At 47.3% G+C, this 27,346-nt stretch overlaps 1 pseudogene; it reads right to left on the bottom strand.

Moving 5' to 3' along the window:
* Nucleotides 1-521: 521 nt before the first annotated feature.
* The window catches only part of LOC119375897 (fatty-acid amide hydrolase 2-A-like), a 34,516-nt pseudogene continuing 7,691 nt past the window's right edge, over nt 522-27,346 (bottom strand).

Consider the following 27,346-nt stretch of genomic DNA (forward strand, 5'->3'; position numbering starts at 1 on the left):
GGGCTTCGGTCTAAACGTCTCCTCCAACAGGTGGAGACGGTTCGCGAGGTAGAGAACAGCAGGAACCTCGAAGTAGAGCACGACTAAGCCTCTGTCCAAGCTGGGGCTAAAGGCCGCCCAAGCCAGAACCCTGCTGCGCTCATATTTTGAACTAGAGAGTATTGTAAGTGTCGGTGTTTTCTAAAAGCAATACAGTATCCCTGTGAATGGCCAAATGATATAGTTTATGTCGAGGCAATATGACCTTCGATTGCCTTATAGCAATATGCCACGAAAGAAATAAAATGTGTCTCCAAGACTGACCTTTCTGATTCACAAATGCCGCTCATCTATAGACGATTAATTGTGCTGAAGTGTATTCTGTCGAAGGTCATGGCGCTACTACTACATGGAAGTCCTGAGGTCCTATTTCCAGTGAGCCTGAAATTGAGATTCTCAGTACTCCGCGCGAGCAGCCTACCAGGGCATTTTACCGAGATAGTTTTTTCACTGGTGTGTCTACAATTTACGGTATAACATACCAGGAACCAAGTACACGACCTTTCACGGCGATGCTGTTCTTCACACTCAATGGCAACCCCAGCAACGGCTTCTCTTTGCTCATTTCGTTAGCACTTATGGTTCCCGAAGCCACCAGTCTGTCGACCTCCTCGGCATCTTTGAGAGCCTCGTCAAACCTCTCCTCGACGATAGCGTTGATGATGGGCTGCACCTCCCGGATGCGTCTGATGTAAGCCAAGACAAGGTCCACGCTTTTGACCTACACCGACGAAAAAAAAAAGAAAAACATATCGCAGTACTTAGTACCCCCTGTTAAGGTCAAGCACTATGTGTCTTATGCGAACGTGACCTTTAACACAAGCTGCGCGTTCACTCCGTTTTGCGGGGTTCGTGTGACTAAAGAAATAATAAAAATTACACCATCTCCCGCTAAAGGGGACCATGAGGCGATGCGAAGCCGGAGCACTTGCACGATCGCGTTTCGTTGGCGTTCGTTGGGCATGCTACCGACCTCGCGTCGTGGAACGCGAAGAAGGACGCTACGCGCGTCGTATCTTCCATCTAGCCTGGCCGTTAATTCTCACAGGGCGAGCGGGGAACGCGGTCTACAGGCGGGCGAGTGGGGGGCAGCGTAGGAGAGGAGAGAGAAGGGGAGGGGACGCGCATGCGCTCGAGCTCATCGCGGCGTTGCGTAGGAGAGAATTTCGGCATGTCTAGCCCGCGTTTCAGAGGAAGAGTGGAAAGGGGGAGGGGAGAGGGGAAGTGTAGATGGGAAGGGGAGAGGGTGAGTGGAGAGGGTAGCGCATGCGCAGTAAGGGTGGTCACGCCGCACACCACCACCACCACCACCGGATTGAGCTCCTCCTTAAAGGGGCCCTCCAACACTTTTTATGAAGCGCCTACATCGCTGCCGACCGCATCAACGCGTAGTGGCCCTCGCCAGAACTATTGCGGCCGGAAATGACGAAGATGGGCGCTGGCCTATGATTGGATAAATGTAACGTTAGAAGTAATAACGGCGTTGCATCACAAAAGGGGTTATTATTGGGTTTAGTTTTTCTTTAGCGTGCTTTTTTCACTGAACACCTACTAGACGAACGTTCTTAGACTTTTTCAGCTTTAAAATTGCAGCGCCCGGCAATGAATGCGCCGAACGCCACGGCGCTGGAGGAAACGCGCTGGGGACGCTCCCGGCGCCGTTGTTTGAAGAAGAGCGTTGATATAGACGCCGTCGCATCAAAAAGATGACTCAAACTAAAAAACATGATAGAGGCGTTCGCAATCTGCCCCGTTTCGCACGTGCAGTTCACTCTTAATGCACCACATTGTTTGTTACTATCGCAACGGCGTCGTCATTACGTTGGACAGAACGAACAACATTGTATGCAAGCTTCCCGTATGTAGTATCTTTCACTTCATTTCATTGGGGCGCCATCAGACGTCACAGAGCGAGTGAAACGGGGTCAGGTGACCCTGCGAAAATTGAGTTGAGGGTAGGCCTTCATTTTATTGTATTTTAAGCGTTCTAGGCTGAATAACTTCCGACTGCGTGCCCCCATCGCTGCCATTCTTGCTGTACTAATCTCTTCAGCCTTCAGTCTACGCAACCCGAAATAAATGTAGAACAATGAGGTCTGGAAAAGTGTTAGAGGGTCCCTTTAAGATACTTCGCATCTAAAGACTGACAGGTTCCCTTATACCCTCACCTAGGACGACTCGAAGGCGAAAGCCATCTTCCTTTCTTCTCAGTCGATGTATTTTTCCTGCGCCGCCACCCTCCGAAAGCTTTCTGCACCCAATGTGGTTTTGCACTGCCTCCAAGATCGGAGGCATTTCACCTGGTTTTGCATTGCCTCCATGATTGGTCCACCATTCACCAAGCTAAGATGCATGTGATGACATCATGTGACGTCGCTATGACGCCATAATTACGTCACATGGCACCTGTATTTATATGACGTTCCGAATGCTTTTGTCGCATGATAGCGGGCAGGCGAGCTCCGCTTGCGCGTGACAACTACTCTCAGATGAAGAATAAGATGAGGAATGTATCACTGTGAATAGTAAACGCTGATACAGTAAAACCTCGGTGATACGATCACGGCTCGTACGAATTTCGGGGTGATACGAATTTTTCTGTCGTCCTGGCCAAGGCCCATTAGTCTGCAATGTATTGGAGTACGGTTGTTACGAACCGATTTGCACCCCGCGACGTTTGATACGAACGTACGCTAGCGCACAGGTACGAACAGGGGCTGCCCGCGCTGTCGCGGAAGACGCGGCGGTCACGCGCGGGCGCGGGCATGCGCGCTGCGCGACCATCAACGGTGCGTCGTTGCCTCCGAGATAGTGCGCGCGAATCTTGGAGGCCGTTATGCGCCTCAGCGTTTAGATTACAGATGACGTTGACGCCGCGCTTTCTTTTTTTTTTTTTTTCGACGCGTTCACGCGTGCTTCTGTGCTCGAGGCAGCAGCGTCATTGTACAACGTGCCTGCCACGTCGATGCAAGCCATGTCCCCGCAATCAATAATAATATCTGGGGTTTAACGTCCCAAAACCACGATATGATTATGAGAGACGCTGTAGTGGAGGGCTCCGGAAATTTCGACCACCTGGGGTTCTTTAACGTGCACCCAAGGAGGTTTAAAAACCTCCTTGCGTGCACCTAAAGCTAAGTACACGGGACTCAAACATTTTCGCCTCCACTGAAAATGCAGCCGCCGCGGCCGGGATTCGATCCCGCGACGTTCGGGTCAGCAGTCGAGCGCCATAACCACTAGACCACCGTGGCGGGGCATGTCCCCGCAATCAGACGTTCTATGAAACAAGACTGAAACTTGGGCTGCAGGTCCGTCATGTCCCAGGAAATGTGGACGAAGACCCCAACAGACGAAGCGGACGGTCTTGGCGAAGGAGCTTGGCCTCTATCTATCGTGTGCAAAGCGCTTAAGTCACTTTCGCCGCTGTACTCTAGTGTCATGCAGAAAAGCGTAGTAAGATTAGGCAGGGGCTACTAGTGGTCACGGGGCACATCACATCTGGTTCATTAATTACACATGCGCGCCTGCACCGTATATTTACGAGTACGAGTATGATCGTTGACGTCTAAAAACTTTACTGCAATCATTCAGAGTTGTTCATGACGTCGCTGCAGCCCTGAGAAACTCTAAATCAAAACGTATATGCCAACTTTTTTTTTGTCGCATACTAATTTCCCATGTTTTCTGGTGATACGAATTTCGGATGATACGAAATTTTTGGTAACCCCGCGAGATTCGTATCACCGAGGTTTTACTGTAATTGCCAACAAGGTCCATATTATATAACGAAAACTCTGCCGGTAATATTGCAGCGAGCGCCTCCAGCAGGGCGCACGTGTGTTGCTTCCTCTCTTCCAATTACCTAAAAATAATTAGGTGCAGTCTATCAGCAGCATCTGGCACAAAAGCAAGCTGTGACATCTAAAGAAAGTTGTCAAACTCGCTCACGATGGTCGAACAACTAGTTATTCTGCTTCTCGTGCTAGAACACTGGTGTCAGCCGGCTGCTAACAGAAGTTTGTCCAAGTCCTTCGCTTTATGAAAGTACCGCATTTAAAATAATGTATTCTTGTGTCTGCAGACATGATATTGAACAGAAGCCGCGCGCATGCCACCATATTTGGCGCCTTCGGGCATAATAGCAGTGGAAAAAATATGTGCGTGCGGTATTGAAGGCGCTCACTGAAAAATTCCCGGCAGAGTTTTCGTTGCATAATATGTACCTTGTTGCTAATCAACAGCGTTTACTTTTCACATTGATACATTCCTTATCTCATTCGTCATCTGAGTTTAGTTTTCATGCGCAAGCGGAGCTCGCCCGCAGTCGAAGCTGCCCTCATATATAATGTGAGCGCCCGGAGCCTCGAGCGCCCACCTCTGCGGCTTTGCCAAGCGGCTGATCGCAAGACTAATCTTGCTGCACCATACAACGTGGCTGCGCATTTGTCGTTGGGAAGCAGCTGCTTTGTGATTATGTAGCTAGCATACAATTATTTTGAACAACTTGCGTCCGATTTGCGGCACATAAACAATGGAGCGGCCGCTAGGCTGACTTCGTCACATGCGACGCATCACAACGTGTTAGCACCCAAAATAATGCAACGTTTTTTTTTTTACGCAGAATAATACAAAACGTCCTTGACTTCAATCAGAGGGATTTAAAAAATTTAAAATGGTCTTTGTGAAAAAAACTACTTTGAAACTTGGGCGTTTTTGGTAAACCACGAACGTTTCAGCACAATTCTGAAGTAACACGGTGCTCGAGAAAAGCACGAAAATTGTTTTAAAAGGAAGCGCAAATATCAAAATCAGTATAACCGAGTTTTATTATCCTTAATTTAGCTTGCGTGCAGCAATAAATTCCTGAAATACAGGTATCTCGTGCGGTTCGCCATGTTTGTAATTTTTTTACTCCAAGGTCCATCGACAGGTAAGAGAAATATTACACTCGTAAGAGTGTATTTCGCTTTTATTTGATGGGAATAAACATTGCGGCCAAGAAGTGCACCATTTCTTTCCTAGGTGCGCTCAAAGTTCAGACACTGCGAACAGGGGCGTAGCCAGAAATTTTTTTCGTAGGGGGGGGGGGAGGGGTTGCAACTATATTCTATGTAGTGTGCGTGCTTTTGTGTATGTGCGTTCATATATACGCAAGCAAAATTGAAAATTATGGGGGGGGGGGTTGTACTCCCCCCCCCCCCCCTTGGCTACACCCCTGACTGCGAAATTGAGGAAAATTTGTTTCTTGCGGCCAACTTTCTATATATATATATATATATATATATATATATATATATATATATATATATATATATATATATATATATATATATATATATATATATATATATTGGCGGGAGAACAAAATTTTCCTTTTTCCCAAAACTAGCTTCGAAACCATTGTTCTGGGTCTAATACCTACGCCTACTGTGAATTTCATCAAAATCTGGAATGGTGACCGGGACCTCGCATTCGTTCTTATCTGGAACGCTCTCACGTCGTTATTGAGGACGTTTAATACCTATGATTATCGTCGCGGATTCCCTTTCATATGTCCCCAAAAAGAAACAGCCTGAGCCGTGCACATTCGCTCGATTCGGTATGGGGGTAGGAATGATAGAAATCCTAAACCCTTGTATGTGCGTTAATCGAGTCAAATTTAACTAGAAACTTATCGTGACGCAGACAAAAGTATATAACGACACCTTGCCATTTCTGATGTCAGCAGCAAGAGATGTTGCAGAACGCAGCAGAAGCTTGTCGGTTAGCGCTGGTAGTGGCAAAGGCTTTTTCCAAGAGAACCACGAGGCATACACCAGCCGCGTTAGAGCGGACCACAAGTATACGACCAGCTCTAGTAGGAATTCGCGACAGTTGGCTAATATGTGAGCCATTGCACGATCAACACTGGGCCAGGCGACGCCAGCTCATTAGAATATCGCTTCTCTCTGGCTTCAGACGAGCGTAGGGAGTGCGCATGTTCGTATCAGCCACTGTCGGTATTACGTAAACAGCGGACGCTCTCAAGGACGACACTCAACACAGATAGAGCTATCGCATATGTTCGCCATATTGCTTACTATCGGTAAGTAGTGGAGCGTAGAGCGTAAAAAAAGTGCAACCTGAGACAGCATCCATGCCATGACTCGTGAGGTTATCCATGAGTTAACCTGTAAAATTAACGAAGCTAAGGAACAAGTGCACCGTGGCACAATGGAAATATGGTGGGTATACAAAGCCGCCCCTAATTAAATGCAGTGAGGCACTAACTTTCATGTCGTAATAAATAATTATCGACAATATGGCCTAACAATGTTTCAGTAACGCGGCCCTATTGTCTGCTTTTTTCGCTAAAATTATTGCTAATTTGAGTTCGCCGCAACAGTTTGTTCGATGTAGCACAATTTCGAAAAACTCAAATACAAATTGCAAAACGTCACATTCACATTGGGATTATGCTAGTTGTGTTCACTTGTCATTAGGTCAGACCGGAACAATAAGCCTTACAATTATAGGGTTGGTAGTTTACCAATAAAAGGTAATTTATACAATGCGTGGCTTGCGCCTGTATTTATACGAGGTTGCTAATGATTTTGCCGTGTCATAGCAATCATGTGCATTGTTTCGGAAATATTACTCACAACGGTGCACTACGTTGCGTGAGCCAAAGTTCGAGGCACGAAAGCTTCAAAGTAACCAAGCTAGATGTTGAAACTGTCCCTGCATACGCAGTCAAAGCATTGTAGCGAAGAAGGCAAGAAAAAAAATGAACTCAGACAGCGCATCGTCTTTCTATTTGCCTTTCTTTGTCTCTCCACAGTTGTCTTCAGTACAGGTCTCTGCGACTTGATGCCACGTCATGCGAAAAAGAAAGGTTAAGAATCTATTGGGAATGAACCTCGTTACAACGAACGCTGATATAGCGATATATTGGTTATAGCGAACTAATGCCGAACTTTGGGCGGTAATGCTTTATTTCAGTGACATTTATTCGTCTTATAACGAAACCAAAGCGCTGAGCCGCTGAAATACCGGCTGTAACAAAGAAATATTCGTTTCACGCGCTACTCAAAACTCGAAAGTTAACATAAACCCAAAATAAATACTGAAAGACAATTCAAAAGCATATATTAAAAAGTCTTGAAAATAAAAACTTTAAAGGAAAATGAAATTAACAATTTCCCAATAATTTCGTTTTTGTTCATCAAGAGCAAGAACTGCCGGCTCCGAAACTGCGGAAGTAGAAAGGCCCTTTCGTCCATGGGCAATGGGGAAAACTTCACACTGCGCAGTGTGTGAACAGCCGCCTGACGACAATCACATCCTTCCTCAGGCGCCGTAGAGTTTTAAATGCGAAGCATTTAAAATTTTTACGGCGCTATCTATCTATCTATCTATCTATCTATCATCTATCTATCTATCTATCTATCTATCTATCTATCATCTATCTATCTATCTATCTATCTCTCTATCTATCTATCATCTATCTATCACCTACGACTTGGTGCTCGCCTGTCCGTTTCGTAATGATATTACACCAAACTGGTATGGCATAACATGACTGTATGACTAACATGAAAAGACCAAATCATAACGTGAAAATCAGGACATGGATGTCATGAACAGCATGATTTGCATGCCATGGTCTTGGTGCTCTGGCGCCCGTTTAGTTAAGATGATATATACGAACATCAGTATGACGTGACAAGAGTGTAAAACAAACAGTGACAGAACATATCGCGCAAATCACGACACACATGGCATGTACAGCATGATTTACATGACATTGTCTCGGGGCGCCCGCGGCCGTTTGATTAGATGGATATATACCGTACGACGAGGCATTTCTGTGTGGCGAACCTAAATGACAGGAGGTAACACGAAAATATGGCGTGCATGTCATGGACGCCATGACATACGTGCCCCGCTCATGGTGCGGCTTGAGGCCGTTTCGCTATCTAGACATGTACCAAATTTGGTATTGCGTGACGTGATTGTATGAAGAACATTATTCACAGATGCTAGCACGAAAATCATGACATGCCTGTCATGCACAGCATGATTTACATGCCATGCTCATCGTGCGCTCGCGACCATTTTGCTAGATTGATGCACATCAAAATTGATATTGCGTGACGTGACTGTACGGCGAACAAAATGAAAGGTGGTAACATGACAGTCTTGACATGCGTGTCGTGTAGGGCATGATTTACGTGACACGCTCATAGTATGCTCGCGGCTGTTTTGCTAGCTTGACATACATCAACACTGGTATTGCGTGACGTGACTGCACGATGTACATAAGTGACAGGTGGTAACATGACAATCATGACATGCATTTCACGTACAGCATGATTTACATGTCACGCACATGGCGCGCTCGCGGCCGGTTCGCTATCTTGGTGTACCCCAAAATCGGTATTTCGTGACGTGAATGTATCACGAACATAAATGAGAGGTGGTAACATGAAAGTCATGACATACATGTCGTGTAGGGCTTCATTGACATGCCACGCTCATGGCCTGCTTGCGGCCGTTTCGCTAACTTTACATACAACAATATTGGTGTTGCGCGACCCGACTTTATGATGAACACTAATGGTAGATCGTGACATGACAATGATGACATGCATTTACTGCACAGCATTATTTACACTAAAAAATCACAGCATATCCACGGAGTGAATGATGATGAGTGGGCGAAGCTGCGGAGGTTCATCGGTACACCGTGAATCTTCCGTGAATTCTGCCCAGTACATCATCACCGACGTGAGATCGGTCGCGTTTATACTAAAGGTTCGATGAGTTATGACGACTTGCAGCTCACTTTAATTTTACATGTACGCTGTGAATTTTCATTGTTTAGAAAACCATTGCTTTAGAAAACGTCTGGCGTCTTCGTTAAGCAGCTGACGTCTTTTCGTTTTGCTTTAGAAACATCTGGCGTTCTTTCGTTTTGCTTTAGATACATCTGGCGTTCTTTCGTTTTGCTTTTAGAAAACATCTGGCGTCTTTCGTTGGTTTATTTCATCAATCAACGGCGTTTTGAACAAAATTTATTGTTTAATCACGCACAGGAGAAATCTCACCAGGCACTACCTTGGAGGTAAACAATGGCTGCTAATGGGAATGAGAGACAGAAGAAGTCGGCTTTTAGCTAACACTTACACTTCTACTTCTACTAATGTTTCCTACTGGGACATGCCAATGGCTGCTAATGGGGAATGAGAGGCAGAAGAATTCGGCTTTTAGTTAACGCGCACGCTGCGAATTTTTTATTGTTCAACAACGCACAGGAAAAATCTCCCACCGGCACCACCTTGGAGGTCAAGATCTGGTACTAGCGTTACGACTGGTGCGCACTACGACTACTACAACTACGAGGAACGAACGGGTGCCGCCTTAAGGAGCTTCGCCCCTAAATGTTATGGCATGACATGAGTGCATGACGAACATAAATCACAGGTCATGCATGTACGTACCAGAATATGCGTTTCATTAGCACCATATATGCCAGATTTACATGCATGCGTGCATTACAAACATGCGATATATAGTGAATTAGATGTCGCCACATGAACCACTTCATTTTCCTCAAGGAGAAAGAAGGCGATGTGTGGAGCTCTTTCCTGGCTGCTTCGCATTAAATCGATTCCCACAGTGCGTGGGATCTGCCGGATTTCTGAAACCGTTTCATTTTTGGTCGGCGTTTTTTGTTTCTTTTTTATTATCGTTCATCAATAAAAGCTAAATGCAGGCCGGTTTTGTCAAACGAACTTAGTTTTTTTTTGTATATATAGTTTCACCTTCTCATGTTCTGGCTTATTTAGTTTGAAATGCTACAAGGAGACAGATAAGGATTACCTCGTTATTGTTGGCTTAATCCAAGTAATGCGTTCTCGCATCTGCGATTTTCGCGTTAGCCAGATGGCCAATTTGTTAGAGCCGATTTTTGTTTTTACTGTCGCAACGAATGTCGGATATAACTAATTTATCGTCCGGACGCTACTTCGTTTTACGATGTTCAACTGTACTTTCACAATATATTTGCGAGGCCGAAGTAAGCTCCGTTCGTTCGTCCACTTCACCTCAGCACCTACATATATTACATATAGTGAAGGAGATCCTCCGTAAGAACAGTAACAACGGAAGTGTTCATTTGCTACGTTTCGACCAAGAGTCTGGTCTCAGGAATATCTGTTTCTCTCTTTAACTTTACGTAATGAAATTATGCCTTTAACGGGGAGGTGAGGCTCAGGCGGTGTCAGACGGCCATCTGTTCGTCCTCTTTCTATTGGCCGGAGTTAGTTCTCCAGGCTGGCGTTACAAAGTGCCGCGTGATGAAGGGGTCAGTGAATCGTTGGGTGGGGGCTCGTGCTAAGAGCCCCACGGATGTATCGATAGATTAAACACTTGGAAGATGGCCCGGCCAGCCTCACCAGCGAATGAGTCTCAAGCTCGTCTTGTTCGCCTTCAGTCCTCTGTTCGGTTGCTTTACTGCGACCCTATAATGACAAAGAAAGGATCATCCGATGCTTCATAACAGGGCACTAGCTTTATTAGTGAAGTGCTCGACAGAGCAGTTGATGTCAAGATAGCAGGCAACAACTGACTTCTTGCGTGGTGTCCGTTTAGAAAGCTAGGCTATACACGGTGGACAAAGATAGATTCAAGGGCCCAGAGCTGATAAATCGTCCAGAAAGAATACCGCGTTCCCACGACACCAAGTCACCGTCACTCCGGGTGCATGGATGGTGGATGGTTCCTAACTTACATTCCTACTCATGTTTAGGAAGCGGTGGTACACTACAGAAATATTACAGCTCCCGAAGCCTTTCATTTTGCAACATGTGCATGAACCACACTGGGGCAATTAAGTATGCCTTTATAAATCACTCGACACTCTAAATAAAGCATTTGGAAAATCTAGCCGCTAGCCAAATTCTTCTGCCGTTCTCCAGGGCGACACGGTGGATTAGGTGCACACAACTAACAGCGTTTTGAAACGCTGAAGAATCTGATGGTTGTTGCTATCACCGATAGAGGGAAAGATACATAGGGTTAATCACGTGTTGAATTGTGTTTGTTGCGAGTCGCGCATGGCTGTTGTGCAAGTGTACAACTGTATATAAGGTGAAGCGTTTAAAAAGAAGCAACTAGAAGAATAAGGATGAGGAGGGTCATATTCGGCAAGCATTCTCCAATCATGAATGGTAGTTTACCACTATCATCAAGAGGAAGGTATACAACCGCTGCATTTTACCGGTACTTACCTACGGAGCAGATACTTGAATGCTTACAAAGAGGGTTCAACTTAAACTGGGGACCACGCAGCGAGCAATGGAAAGGAAAATGATAGGTGTAACCTTAAGGGACAGGAAAGCAGATTGGGTCAGGGAAAAGACTGGTGTTAAGGACATCTTAGTTGAAATCAAGAAGAAATGGACATGGGCAGGGTATGTAGCGCGTAGGAAAGATAACCGCTGGTCATTAAGAGTAACTGACTGGATTCCAAGAGAAGGCAAACGCGCGACTGGGAGACAGAAAGTTAGGTGGTCAGGTGAGATTAAGAAGTTTGCAGGTATAACGTGGCAGCAACAAGCACAGGACAGGGTTGATTGGCGGAACATGGGAGATGCCTTTGTCCTGCAGTGGGCGTAGTCAGGCTGATGATGTGATGTGCTGTGATGTCATGTTAAAAAAAACAGTTGGAAGTTAGCGTTCTGCCACCTCTCCTTTGTCCCCTCTTGGTTATTGCGCTGCTTATAATTGTAACCATGGTATACCAACACGCCCAATCCGACACACTTCTGAACTCATGGTGCCCAGAGCTTGAGGAATCTGTCTCTTACCTAATCACGAGACTGCTGAGGCAGCGTTGAGCAGTAGAGACTAGATAACTGCGGATGAACTGTCATTGTATAAAACGTCAACATGCAAAACAATGTGACATCAATGTCTTTGCAGAGGCGCATATTAAGACAAGGAACCTCTGCCCCGTAATCGCAACTTCCTTTATTCGAGCATATTAAGAAACAAGCCACAAGTAGTGTAACCGTTTCCTCGGTAAAGTATTTTATAAGAATATGCCAGAAGTGTTTCGATCGTGGGAACGTAAGAAGGTATTTGCCAAAATAACAAATTCTTTTATAACGTATCTTCTCACTACCGCAATAAAATGTACAAAAGCGTATCACGTGCAGCCTATTTCACATGAGGCGCTCTTTCTAAAGACGCTTTTCTTGCAAAATTTAGTCGACTTAGGAAGCCCTCGCCAGAAGGGCTGTACAGGAGCATAAGGCTTTATTTACCCGGTCGCGACACACGCACGCCCTTAAAGTTTCCTCGCAGGATCAATGCACCCACCAAAGCGCTTCTCGATTTCCTTGGCAAGAGCGAGGCATAGCCGGTCATTTCCTCTCTTCGCAACCACCTGGATGCACAAGGGCAAATTATCCGCTGACCGCATTACAGGGCACACCGTTGCGGGCACCTTGAACAAATTAAACAGACCCGTCATGCTGATTGCATCGAGAAATAGAAGTTCCTGATTCTGAAACGGGGCGGCACTCGCGGCTGCTGGTAGGACTAGGACTCCGTTGTCCCCCAGCGTCTCCTCAAATCGCTGCCGGGCGTTCTCTATGGAAGTGAGGCAAGCTTCAGCCTCCTGCTCCGAGCTGAGGCGGCCAAGCAGAGCCGTCGTGGACGCGATCAACGCAACGAGTGTGCCGGCCAGCACCGACCAGGTAGTAGAGCAGCTCGACGATTGGGTTGAGCCCGCCGGGCCTGTACATCTCGACAATTGATTTGGTCTCCTTGGCGCCGAAAATCTTGTGGAACACGAACATGCCGAATCGTATTTCTGGCAGGTGCAGCCGATGGGCTTCGAGTCCATGCGCCGCCTTCAGGTGTTGGGTGACCTGTGAATTGTAGAGAGACATGAATCGTTCTAAAAACGTGGTCCACCTTCGAGACTATAGAAACAAGAGGGGGGAAGCTGAAAGAGAGGCATAATGTTTCGATATGCGAAAGTCACCAAGGGGTCTGAGTAATCTTGCCTGTTTGAAACTTGGTGTCCATACCTGTTAAAATGAATTCATCACATATATACTCATTCCAGTAAGTTCCACAGGCATATTTTTTACTCCTCCTTCTGATCACCGCTTTTCTTAATATCCATTTTGATAGTGTAACAGTATATATTTCCTTAGCTTATGTTATTTACCCGTATTTAATCTGACCGTAGCACGCATGATGTGTTTAGATGTATTATGCCAAGAGAACCACGTTGTACTAAGGGGGTATGGTAGGGTACATCGACCAAAAAGACTTATTTTTTCATTACTAAAAAATAATACACACTCTGAGGAGCAAAACCGCGCATTGGCGAGCGCGTAGGAGCGCTCGAAGTCAATTAGAAGTGGCTTCAAAAGCCGTGCCTCCTGACGGATCCAAGGGCTTGTTTACATGCTGTTTTCCGTCATAGTTTCTACATTTATGTATTTTATTGCGATAGCAATTACATGGACAGTCTCGAGGGTTTTTTGGCGTCACCGTCGCTGTCGCCGTCACCGTCATGTCCCGTATGAAGTCCAAATTGATAAGATCCCCCGCGCATCGTATGTTCTACCGCGGGTAAAAGAGCGTGAGCGGGGGCGACGAACACGGCCGAAGCAGATATCAAACGAGTTGGCCCATTTTCATCGCTCGGAGGGTGCATGCCATAACATCACCCCGCTCGGGAGGCCTGCCGTCGAAGCAGACAGGAAACGCCCTGCCCGTCTTTAACGAGCATTAAAAGACGCGAAGGGGTGAGGTGTCGCGCGAGCACCAACTATGAACTTTGAATTTAAGGGCGCGGTCGCGATCGCTGGAGCGCGCGCTATCTCAACAACCATCATAGCAGGCGGCTCGTATACTCCTCTACGGGCTACGCTCTCAACGCGAAGTGAATATGCGGACAGAGTATCTCTCCCTGGAGCGGCCGTATTCCCTTACACCAGCGTTTTGTAGTCACGCGAGATCGGATACAAAACAGTTAGCTGCCAGCCTCACTTCGTATAACACTACAATTTGTTGCTATCGCAATCATTGCTTCGCCCGTGCGGTGAAACCGTTACTTTTTTTATAATAAAAATTGATAGATCGGTTAAATATGTTCATTTCTTACCAATTTATTTTGATTGCATTTTCCGCACGTGTTTTTAAAGATAAAGCCGTAATTTCTTAGAATAAGTTTTAAAAAGTTTCGAAACTTGATGTACTTTTGTGGAAAACTATCCGACCGATTGCGCTGAAATTTTCGCAGATCATACTTAAATCCCTTCCAGATAATCTGAACCTAAAACATTGAAAAATTGTATGAGGTATATAAAGAATGATTAATAATAAAGTCTCTCTTACGGCACGTAACATGTGAGGACAATAGTTTTGTTCTTGTGAGATTAATGTAGAAACACGTTTTTAGAACCAGGACCTAATGCCACTGCCAAGTGGAATTAGCGAGCCAGATTTCACAACATACTGTTTTCGTTTTCTGAGAAAAGGTACGTTAAATTTACACACACCATAAAATTTAGTATTTAAATACAAAATAGTAACAAAAGCTACAGAGTCTAAATCAAACAAAGCGAAGGTCAAAAGTTTTCTTATTGATCCCGCAAAATTTCACAATAAAATATGGCAAGGTACGGATATATAAAGCTGAAATCATGATGACCCATTTGCCTGCCATACCCCCTTAATGAAATTATCAGAACGAATAACTTTGTTTGCATTGCGCATGTGTGCACTGCTGTTGTTGCGTGGTTGCGGCCCCTGGCCTCGTAAAGCTGTATGCTTACATATTTCTCGTCAGGGTGGCCTTCAACGTTGTACTTCGTGCATGTTGTATATAAAACTTGACTAGGGCCGACAAGCGGCGTACGCAAATAAAGCGTCGGACCTTCAATTTGATGTACCTTGGTCTAGAAAGAGACATATTCATGTCCCACGGGACGTGTACATTGATTTGTTAGTTGCACGTGACCTCTTCGCAGTGGGAAAGTTTTCTCGAGCTTTTTGTCGAATGGTCGAAGGTCAGTCGAAGGTCAGTCGAACTAAGAGCTCGGTTCCATCATCATGCCCTGCGGTCAGTGGCGTAGCCGGGGGTGGCACACCGGGCCCGTGCCCCCCCTCCCCCCGAAAAAAATTTCTGGCTACGCCCTTCCCTGCGGCTGAAACAGCGCACAGGACTAGGACTAAACGGAAGGGCACAAAAGCACCAAACATTGCTTCCCTCTCAAACTTTATTCTGAACAAAAAACTGGACCATCTCCCCGAAGGGAACCCTGATGGGAACACGGTAATCCGAGTTGGTTAGCTTTCATAAGAGTTGAGGTAACGTCAGGCAGTGAGGCGCGCACGTGTATACTAATGTGAGCAACCATACCTAGCGAACAGCTCCGCTTTTGAGAGGTGACGCCGCGTCGAGCCACAAACTACAGCCCATCCACTAATTTTACCTTATTATCGTAACCATTTCTCAAACAGATAGCCGCAGCAATGAATGGCAGCAAGGAAATGCGCTGTTCATTCAGCAGTTTCAAATCATAACGCTCAACGACAGTCAAATCAACACTTTGTGAACATTGGGAAAAAACTTGGACCATCTCCCGAAGGGAACCCTGATGGGATGCGAAGCAGCAGCGGTGCGCACGGCGTTGACCCGGTTGAAACGGGCGTCGACGCGGGTGCTGGAAGAATGGTTTGAAGCGAAACTCGGTGTAGCGCTTACTCGAGTAAACGTTTCTTTGAAACGCAAAGACACGGGAGGGGGTTGTGTTTCGTGTAAGTTTCATATAAGCGTTTGGCAAGACTCGTAGTCGTTGTTTCTTCAGAGTCGAGACGGGCGCTGGACCGGAGCAGGCGCGCGTTTCGCTTTGACTACCACGCGTGAAGCGAGAGAGAAGTGACACGTTCAGAGGTGTGCGAGTGGGCGGAGGCCGGCAGCTGCGGACGCTACGGCGAGCATGCTGCGGGTGAGGGAGAGAGTGACGTCAGCGCGCACCTGCGAGGGAAGAGTGCGAGGGGAGCGTGACGTCAACGCAAAGCTATGGCGTGACCTACTTGGCAATGCTCCAACACCTACGGTGAGGAGAAAGCGTTGCGGCGCATTCGTACGGACGCATGTAACGTACGGCGTTACACACGTGAGTCTAAGAGCTGCTTCGCATCTATTTTATATAGCCGCTCACCCTCTGGCGTCAAAGATATGCAAGATAGAAGCACATGTGGACCCTACATCGCGCACACTCGGGCGTTAAAAGTAGGAATGTGAGCTATCGACTTCAGAGAGGTGCAAGAAGTAAGAATAAAATTTGCAGTGGCTTAGCTCGGCTATGCCAGGATATACGTAGCGTTAGCAAAGGTTCAGCTGATTATTCTTAGCTTTCCAGATTGCCTAGGATTAGCCTTCTTCTGTTCATTCTTCGTACGCTGAACCTCTAATTGCCAGGCAACTACTTCGGGATCCGATGAGATAAGCTTCTCGGCTCTTCTGCGCCGTCGAGCAGCATTTTGCGCTCTCCTTCTCCATGGCGTTACCCACCTGCAAACGCCAGTCAGAGGCGCTATCAAGCGGCCCCAGCGCAGTGTCAGACGCGACTGCACAGCGAAGGCGAGTAGCTGCGCGCGCGCCGGCGCCACTGTGTCTATGGCTACGACGTCACTCCTCTCGAATGCGGCGCAGACTAGCAGCGGCGAGCCGCGCGCGGCGGTGGTGGAGTCCGCGCGCCCACCGGCGCCAGCGTGTCTGCCGCGCCTATGACGCCACTCCTCCCGAACGCGCAGACCAGCTGCGGCGAGCCGCGCGCGGCGGTGTCGGAGAGCGCGTGAGATGCCAGCTCCGGTGACCCAGCTGTGTGACATCACTGATCCTCGCACATGCGCAGCACGGCTCGTGACCCTCCATGCGAAATCGGCTCCGGCTAGGCAAGTGTAGCTAACGCTACAAAAACAACACTTTTGAATAATTTACTAGCGCAAACCGGGTGCCCTATCACTGATACATCCAGTCTCTCTGTGCTATATTCAGTGCCTCTGTACTACTACCAATGTCTCTACGTTACGAATTCTAATTATTTTTATTTTTTGCCTCGTTTCATGAACTAGGAAGTGCACTGCCACAGAAGTTTGCATGTGATTTCTTTGTAGCTTCCTTCTTGAAATACATGAATGACAATTTTTTTCCTTATTAATCTTCGGTCCACCTTTCAGGTTTTCGTCGAAGCTACGCGTACTTGCCATAACGGGTGTTCCTGTCCTTCAAGTTGACGAGTGATTCGACTTCGTTCTGTGATTTGCTAGCCTCTTGCAAAGTTGGGACCGAACTCGGGACCGCAGACCTAGATAGGCGTTGGTCCGGAGTTCGTATCCTGAACTAGAAAAAATTGTTTCGTCAACTAGGAACCCTTCGTCTTGAGAAGTCCGCAAAAATTTCGATCATAGCTTCGTGCTTGAAACTCGTCGTTGACAATTTTTTTGCTTTCATGTTAGCTATTACACCGTGCGGGCTTGCGAAACATTTATTTTTCGTATTCACTCTGTGGACGTGCGTAGTCGCTCGCGTGTGTGTGGTTTAAAAGGGCTTGAAGGCTGAATGCGTGAATGTTTTACTGATAGGCACTGAAATATCGTATTTTCCAGCGGCCTTATAATAATCACTGGGTTTGTGCCATTAATGTATATATTACTCCGTACGCCGATCAAAACGTAACTTGTTGTCTTTTAGGAGCTTGCTCGCCAAGCTTCTTATGCTCGCGCCTTGTCCTCACCTACGTGACCGTCGGCGCGGCGGCACACACCACGCTCGGCGCAAGCACGACTGCTCGAGGGCCGCCGCACCTCTCGTTTCGCTGGCTTCCTTTTCTCTTCGCCCGGCGAAGTTCGCCGGGAGCTCACTAAGAGAACACTCTTCGTTGCCGCTCCGCAGCATGAACGGCAGCAGCGCGACGGGCTCGCAACGCAGCAGCAGCTCGGGAAGATCTCGCCTTGCCAATAACCAGCCAACACATGATGTCACGTACGTTACGCTCTCCGAGGCGTATCGTACGACTGCAAACGTCCCACCACCATCAGGGGCACCTGTATCGATGTTGCCTTCTCGAACTTTCCATTGTGTCCCATCATCGATAATCCTTGGCAACATACTTTACTGATCATAAAGCAATCATCTTTAAAGGGAAACGTCCCCAAGCTCATCGAGGGACGCCCATCTTGTACTTTGTAAAAGAACATCTCTTGTGTATATGTAATGCATAGATCGATCATCCATCACAAAGCAATCATCTTTAAAGGGAAACCAGTCCCCGAACTCATCGAGGGACACCCTTCTTGAACTTGGTAAAACAACATCTCTTGTGATATATGTTTATGGTTCATCGAAATGTATATACTTCATCAAAATGTATATAGAGCATCCAGCCTTACATTAATAAACATTGTGTGCGTAATGCATATATGACAACGTTGTCACGTTTATATACGATGGTAGAGGAATGTGTTTGAACTTGGTAAAACAACATATTTTGTGTATAGTAGAACCCCGCTGATACGTTTTGAAGGGACCGTAGGAAATAAACGTAAGAGGGGAAACGTAAGAGACGAAAAACAGGAAAAAACGGCAAAATATTTAGTGGTACAGAATTTTATTTCAATTCTTACGAGCAGCACGAAAATTGGCGCACTCAGCCGCGATCTAGTCGATGGATAGAAACGCGGAGCTTAGGACGGCCTCATCACAGAAATGTAATCAACGTATGTGATTTTTTTTAACATTAACAGCTGTAGGCATGAAAGAACTAAGCACACGCAATCACGGCCGGCGCGGCGAGTCCGACCGCGAACCGCACGCACGACCAAGCGAGCTCCAACCAGCTCTAACTCCTCCCGTTCTCCGACAAATAACGATGATGATGAGTCTACGCCAACGCGATGGCAGAAGTGAATGCCAATCTCGAAGGCCTTGCTTTCGCAAGCAATTACGTCATACACGCCATGTTGGTGCAATACAAATCTCAGAGGCTATGCTTTTGTCAATAGAAATGCCAATCTCGAAGGCCTTGCTTCGCGAGCAGTTACGTCATAGACGCCATCTTTGCAATTTGAATCTCGAAGGCCATGCTTTTGTTTGCATCAATTGAAAGATTCTGTTGCTTGCGCCTCTCATGCGGCTAATATTACGGTCAAACGAGGCCAAAGTGCGTGAAAATGCACCATGGCCGCTCTCTTTGGTAGTCACTCGGTCGGCTCCGAGCGCACTTCGCGACGTATCGTACGGGAACGGTCCGACAGTTACGACGTAACAGCGGGGTTCCCAATACATTGTATCCTAGGGAGCTATGCCGGACCGGCGGAAAACGACGTAACAGCCGGGAAAACGCAGCAGTGAGGAACGTAACAGCGGGGTTCTACTGTATAATGTTTATGTTCATCCAAATGTATATATATACTTCATCAAATGTATATAGTGCATCCAACCGTAAATTAATAAACATTGTGGATGTAATGTATGTATAATAACGTTGTTACGTCTATATATGATGGTAGAGGAATGTGCACGGAGCATTCGCCGGGTTACCCGATCATCTCCGAGCAAGCTCCTCTAATCATTCACTTCGTGGATATGGCGGTGAATTTTTTTGCTTCTCAGCATATGTAATGAGACACGTTTCAATGTGTGCGCATTGATGTTTCATATGAGGACTCACCTGTCTAACAGCTTGTCGAGCATCGGTTGTCACACGGCTGATGTGGCGGCTCCCTTCAGTGTCTATGTAATACAGCTTCAGGGTCTTAAGGTCTACCTGCATATATTAAAATAATATATAATAATAATAATAATAATAATAAGAAGAAGAAGAAGAGAAGAAGAAGAAGAGAAGAAGAAGAAGAAGAGAAGAAGAAGAATTAATTACAGTAGACATTTTTCTGTCATCGGTGCTGACAGATTTCATTAATTATGCAACGAAATGAGAGAGATGAAATGTACTCCTCATTAGTTCGGTGGCTTCTATAGTGATGAATTTTTCACGGGTCATTAATGAACTGAGTGGTTGATTTCATTTGAGATGTAAGATTACTTATTTATTTACTTCGCTTAGAAACAGTACTGCCCGCGAGCAGGAGTTTTCGTTTTCACGTCGTTCATCGCTGTGTTGAGTCAGCACATTTTTAGAGTGTTGAAGCAACCGTGTAGATGCTCTTAAAAAAAAGCAATCGTCGAAAAAAACCACGTCGCGGTATTTTCTGACCTATCCCATATAAAATTAACTTTTGTAGTTTTGACAAGGTATTTGTAGGTCAACTATGTTTTGTTTCTTTTTGAAACCAGTTCTGTGTAGTAGCTTCACCACATTAAAAATATCGACTCCTCAACGCAGTGAAACGGCGTCCATTTCGTGCACGGACATACCGTCTTTATACATTTCACATTTTATTACCATTGTGTGCGTTAAGAGGTCAAGGACGATGTTCGTTCATTACACAGCGACCTTGTACCTTGTAAGTACGTACGTACCTCTTCATTTAGTCTAAACACGTCGGTGGTACCTCCTGCCAGAACACTTAGCATCAGTGGTAAGTCTTCCGAAAACCTGGTCATTGGTCCCACGCAGAGGAACTGGGCCAGGGTCTCTCCCACGTCGGGCATCAGACCAGCGATGGACACCACTCCTAAGGTTGGGCAGCGTATAGAAAGGACGAAATTCAGTAGCGCCATTAATCGACTCGATTTAAACCGACTTTGGAAAACGCATATGTCCACTCATAGAGAAAGTTTGAGCTAAGGAAACGCATCCTTCTACAGAAAAGTAAATCACAATGCCACGGTGCTGCTGGTGGTTGTAAAATCCTCCCGTCGTTAGTAAATATCGTCTCGGCTTTTTGCAATCTATTTAGTTGCTGGTGGCGCTCACGCCGCATGGCAGCTAGAGTCACTGGAAAATTTTGACAGTATCGCTTTTCCGCGCCGCCGCCGCCCATGCAACTGGGTTACTTGCATCACGTGACATCTCGCCGCCATATACTTTCCGAGCCCTTTGGGCACGCGCGTCCATCTCATAGCGTGGCCGGACATTTAGCGGTACCACGGTCCCTGTGAGTACTTCGTCGCTTTTATAAAGGCACCGTGCAGATCCTAGAAAGCACCTCAGCAACAACTAAATGTATTGTGGGATCTCTGCCCTCCCCCTCCCTTTTTTGCATTCCGTGCGAGAAAATATCCAATAACGATGTCCTACGTGCCTGCATAAAGTTAGCCGCAAGAATTCGCCCCCATAAAGGCTCGTTCACACCGAAGGCGCACTGACCAAAGCGGCGAAGCGGATTCTCAACGCGGCAAGACGGCGAATGCGCGTACTCCTGGTCAGACATGGCTCGCCTGGAAGCCCACGCGGCCACGGAGGTGGAAAATCTCGCGATTTTGTGGACGTGTCGCCATCACGTGGCACCGCTTGTCCACCCTCGTTACCCGAGCCGCCTGCGCCGATCTGACGCTCTTTCCGGCTCAACCGGATGTTTACTACAAAAATACACCAGTGCCACAGTCGCAAGGCGTTCTGATTGGCTGCGGCCATATGGAAACCTTCGGTGGGCGGGAAAAAATGGTCCCCGAAAAATCCGGCTCACTTTCGTCCGCTTTCGCCACCTAAAGAGGAGGTTTTCTCCGCTTTCCCGCTCGATCGCTTTGGCCGCTCCGCCTTCGCTGTGAACGAGACTCTAAGATACTCGTTTCTGCAGGGACCTACGCGAAGCTTGGTGGACGAGCTCTCATGCGACGGGATACTTCACCTGTTCGCTTCACTACATACACTCAGCGATATTGAAAACGACGTATACTGCATACCTTTCGATTTCGCTCGGCTCTATCTTTCGATCTGTTGGACAGATCACTCATGCAGCTGGAGTAAGCGTGTCACGGACGAGAGAGAAATGGAAGACCTATTGAATTAATAACTTGAAGGTATATTTGACGGTAAAATGTGGTATGATCACACGCGAGTACACTCAACTAAAGCGTGGGAAAGCACTCGGGAGGCGAAACGAGACCGATGAAGCCATGAAGAGAGTTCGCGACCACATGGAAACAATCGCCACGCATTTCACTCGTATGGCGTGACCGAGCGGACGCAAGCAGTCTTGAGGCGAGGTGGAGGTGCCCAGCGCAGGTGCGCCATGCGCATGCGTAGTAGTAATAATAGTGGAGTCGCGGTGAAGCAGGCGTGAGCAGTGTACGGGCGGAGAGCGCGGTCGGGCGCCGCTGCGCGATGATCGCGTCACACGGCGCATTCGCGGTAGCTCATCTGGCTGCGGATCTGTGTCTTGGTTGGGCGAAGCTAGTGCGAAGCTGCGTGCAACTGCGCCGGTTGTTGCTAGGCAACGGGAGGTTGCGTCATTGCTCGCGGATTTTTTTTGTCCGCGTTTGACAGATTACGGCCGGCTTCTACAGCTCCGCTCTTAATGCAGGGGTGACTTTCGCCAAAGTGTAGTTAGCTGGGTCAGTGGGTACGGATCCATATTAGTAAGCAGCGCGAAAAACAAGACGACGCACACAGGAAGGAGTGACAAGAACAAGGATAACATGAAGTATGGGCCATGGGGATGCTCTGGTTTTTGAGCGAAAAAGTGTCTGAAGTTTTTCTTTGCGCATGCACCATACGGCCGAGTGCTGCATGTGTATCTTTTACTTCTGATTAAAAAGCTTAGTTCTCGTTCCTTCGTGAGCCGTCTCTTTCCACGTTGCTTACTGCCATGGTAGAATTTCGCCTATAGCATTATTGGCGAAGACGGTTTCTGTAACCTGTAAGCATATTTGGCATCGAGGCACTCCACGTTAATAAGCAGTGTGTGTGCGCTTTCTTTCTGTCATAGCTTCTGACACTTGCACTTCATGTTCGCTGTCTCGGTCTTCGCGACTCTTGTGCTGTGTACTGAAGTACTGGTTGTAAATTGGCTCTGTGTAGATTGTGCGGAGTGCCTTTTTTAACAATACACAGAACAATACACAGAGTTTTCGAAAAGCTGCGACTTTCGGAGTGGTACCGACGCACGCGCCAAGGGGAGAAATTGGAGGATTTTATCTTTATGTCGGCCAACTAGTAAGGAAGATTCGCGAGGATGCGTGCAAGTTGGTAAAGGTGGATTGAGTCTTGTGCCAAATGTAATCCCGTTTCTATGACTGGGCGATGTGGTCACGACCTGTGAAAGCTTGATGATCTTGGAAGCCGTGGCCAGCAGCTTCATGGAGCGAGCGTGGCGCCGGCTTCATTATCTGCCTCCGACACCAAAAGAAAAGCACGTCGCGCCAAACCTGGCACATTTAGCGCATGCCGTCCCTGATTCAGTGACAGTTGTCAGGGATCCACACATGCCGCAATACACCCCTTTGGTATTTGCATGCAGAGTCTAGTTAAACAGTTCAGGAGCGGGCGGGCGTGACCACAATGTAGGCTGTGAAATAATTTCGGACCTATCCAACACATACTGAACTTCATCTCTGCTGTGATCGCACGTCGTTGACCTGAGCAAATATCTCTTCGTGCGCCGCGCTGAGTGCCGCGCCTTCAAGAGTTTCTATGCGCAATCAAGCACCGCATTGGGAAAGGCAACACACATGGTGGTGCCTTAAACTGGGTGCCCATTTAACCATTTAACCGTATAGAGATACTCTAGATAAAATATTTCCTGATACCCTTTTCCAACTTATGCTCTGATGTAGGCATTGACACATTTTCCAACGACCGCCTATTGACCACATTTGATGGCCTTATTTGTGTAAACAACGTGCAGAAACTGCCGCAACAGTGGGTTGGGGTAAAGAGGAGGAAGTTCATTGTTACATGCAAAATGAAAACACAGGATTTATAAACATCACCAGCTGTAGGCTTGTGGCCGAATACGCCGCAGTAGGCAGCTGGTATTCGCACGCTTCCGCCGAGGTCTGTTCCCAGACCAATAAGAGATCCAGCTGCTGCGAGGAGGCTTCCCTCTCCACCTGCGGTTTGCAAAAAAAAAAACAACGATAAGTGGTGAACGTCTCTTTGTGCGCGTGGCATATTACAAGCTTCCATTCAGTCGCTATCGTACCATGATCATTATCAACCTATTTCAAATCCACTGCAGGACGAAGGCATTGCGCAATGATATCCGATATACTCTATCTTGCGCGAGATGAGTACAGTTCATGCCTGCGAACTCCCTAATTTTGTTGCTCCTCCTAAGTCTCTACAGTCATCGGCTGCATTTCCAGTCCATTGGTACCCATTCAATTGATATAGCGTACTACCGATTGTCTGTCCTACACCTTATGTTTCCGGTCCAGGTCATTTGTCAACCAGTATATGGGCCGGCGTTTACGCGGCCGGCCCACAACGCCCCGCATCGAGCGGGAACACATCGCATAGAAAACTCCAATTTCCTCTCGACACACATGAATGCACAACGCTACAATGAGGACGACGATGAGCCCTCGGGCCACTCTAGGTGGCCGGACACTTCTTCCGCTTCCCCCCACACCCCCCCCCCCTCACATGATTCTTTCACGAATCAATAAAGTTGTTACCTACTACCTACAATGAGATTGTGCAGCTCCGTCCTCGTCCTCTAAGCGGTGCGCAAAAACGGAGCAATGAATACATGCCATACTAGCCCAAACAAGTACCCTCCCGAATGTACAAAGTTTGCACGCACCACTGCTTCCACCTGGGCTCCGCCGTGTGTCGTGCGGGTTCCTCGTACATCCGTCCACCAAGTTCTTCGAGTCACACCACATGCACATCTCGGGCACGTTGGTAAGCGCCAGCGGGATGGCGCCGGCTTCCCGGAGCATTGCCACACATGGGGCATCTTCAATGGCACGCCGCCCATGCCAGAAAAGGGAGCCTGCGTCCTGTCGCAGACCTGCGAGGGGAACACACTTCCGCAGTTCATATTCTGGTGTCAGAAATTCCACGATGGGAAGCAGAGGTAAAACTGAGGTCCTATTGAAGATCCCAACGTTGCTCGACATAAAGTTTATGATGGGAAATGTGGTGTACGTTCTGGGCATAAAGGTGGGCATCGTGGGACACTTGTGGGTGTGCTGGGTGAATGTTGGGATATCTGGTGAGTGTGTGGGCACTCGGTGAGTATAATGGGTGGGCGGTGGGACATAAGGTGGGGGTGTGTTGGATGGATGCAGGGCCACTTCGTGTTTGGTGGGAGACCCGGTGGGCAAAGTGGGTGAGTGATGGCGTATACATGGTAATATGCCGGGTCGGCACTCGGTACAATGGATGTGACAATGAAAGCATGATGGGAGCCTGTGCCAATGGTTCCACATATGTTGCTGATAATGAATGCTTGGTGACCAACTGTATTTATAATGCATAGAAGTAAGCGTTCGAGAACATCTTGTAATTGTTGTGCGGTTTCCTTTGGATGAGAGTAATGCTATTTATCACAAGTGATTGAGAAACAGCAAACCGCGCTGTCACTGTTATTTCACATGTATCACATTCAGTGCATGTAATTAAGGCCACCGTTGAAAGTGAGGAAGCTAAATTGAGCAGTGAATAGAGTTAATACCCGTCGAAGAAGACGAAGTTGTCACTTGCACAAGATAGCAGAGGCATCTGAGTGCAAACTCGTAGTACCGGAAAACGCGTTAACGGTACTACTGACGAGGAATGATATTTACACGCGCGCATGCACCGCTATGCCCAGGGGCGTAGCCAAGGGGGGGTGGGGGGGTTCAAACCCCCCCCCCCGAAATTTTTCAATTTTGCTTGCGTATATAGGCCCGCACACATACAAACGCACGCACGAACGTACAAAAGTATGGTTGAACCCCCCCCCGAAAAAAATTTCTGGCTACGCCCTGGCTATGCCAATGTGTAAGAACTGTCTACGTTGCTTCAGGCTTCATTTATGAAATGTCATGAACATATATATTGATATGCGGTGACAGCATGACAGATTTCGCACCATCAAGTTCAGATAAAGTTAGAGTTGTTTCATCATTTCGCGCACGTATCATCTACAAGATAGAACAACCGATGTTCCTATTCCATTAAAGGGACCCTGAAACGATTTTGACGATACTGTATAAACGCATTGAGCCGGTAAAGCCAGTCCAAAGAATCATTTGAAAACCGATTTAAGCTCTGTTCGTCAACTGTGCGATTTACTACAAGACATTAAACATGTGAATCGCTACAGATCGCCGCGGCTCAGCCGAACAAGTTTTCAACTTCTCGCGCCTTTTGCACGTAGAACTGTTCCAATACAAGTAGCAGCCATAGACCGATATGATTGGATATCTCCACTCTTCGTCAGGGAAACTCCTGCGGGCAGCGAGCGTCGTCTGCCTGTGTTACACGTTCTCCGTGTTGACGTGAGCTGAGCGACAGTGCTTATCTCGAGGGTTCTTTCATTGGACAAAATGAATTGCCCCAGCTGTGTTGTGTACCACACATATAGCAACTGGTGACTTGTAAAGCTGCGACATCATGTAATGTTTGTGAGGCATCTGGCGAGCGGAATCCCTTCAGCTCGCCGCTGCAATGAGCGTCGCGCTCTCGCTATCCGTTCAACGCCACGATCCACGTGTCGGCGGCTGTAACTTCACCACTGAAGACACAACCATATTGCCCGAGTTTACGCTTATCGGTGATCGTTCTTGAATTCTTTTTGTCTGTCCGCATGGCTTTGCAGGTTCTCACTGTACAGGAGATTAAAATAAGCTCGGCTGGTAGTACGCGGCATCTGTCGGCGCAGATATCAACCACATCGCGAGCCTTGTCTTTATTGTCAGACGGCGTGCTGCCGAGCGCACTGGGCCATGGTCTCCGAGATGGCGCGCAACCTGTCGGCACGCAATCTCGAAAGCCATAACTGGGCGCAGCTCAAACCGTCGAGTGCGCTTGTGAGTAGGCTGCGATCGCCAGCGATGCCAGCGTGTCTCATGAGTTAAGGAAGCAAGGTAGTGGTGAGAAGAAGGGTAGAGATATAATTGTCCGTAGCGGCCTTGGTACACGGTGCGTCGCTAATTTGTGGTGCAAATGAATTGATGATGATCTAGCCGAAACGCTGACAAAACGTCAAAAAGCCGTTTCAGGGCCCCTTTATCGACAACTGCCATTTTGTCGCGCCACTATTCAAAACACACGATACCTCACCATTGACGCTCGGAATGGTTCCCGCACTTGCTAGATATCTGGTTCACGCTTATAACATACGCTAACGTATCGGACAAGTTTTTCATCCATATGGGTTAAGGCTGTAAGGA

The sequence above is a fragment of the Rhipicephalus sanguineus genome, unplaced genomic scaffold (assembly GCF_013339695.2).
Source record: "Rhipicephalus sanguineus isolate Rsan-2018 unplaced genomic scaffold, BIME_Rsan_1.4 Seq10059, whole genome shotgun sequence".
Lineage (NCBI taxonomy): Eukaryota > Metazoa > Arthropoda > Arachnida > Ixodida > Ixodidae > Rhipicephalus > Rhipicephalus sanguineus.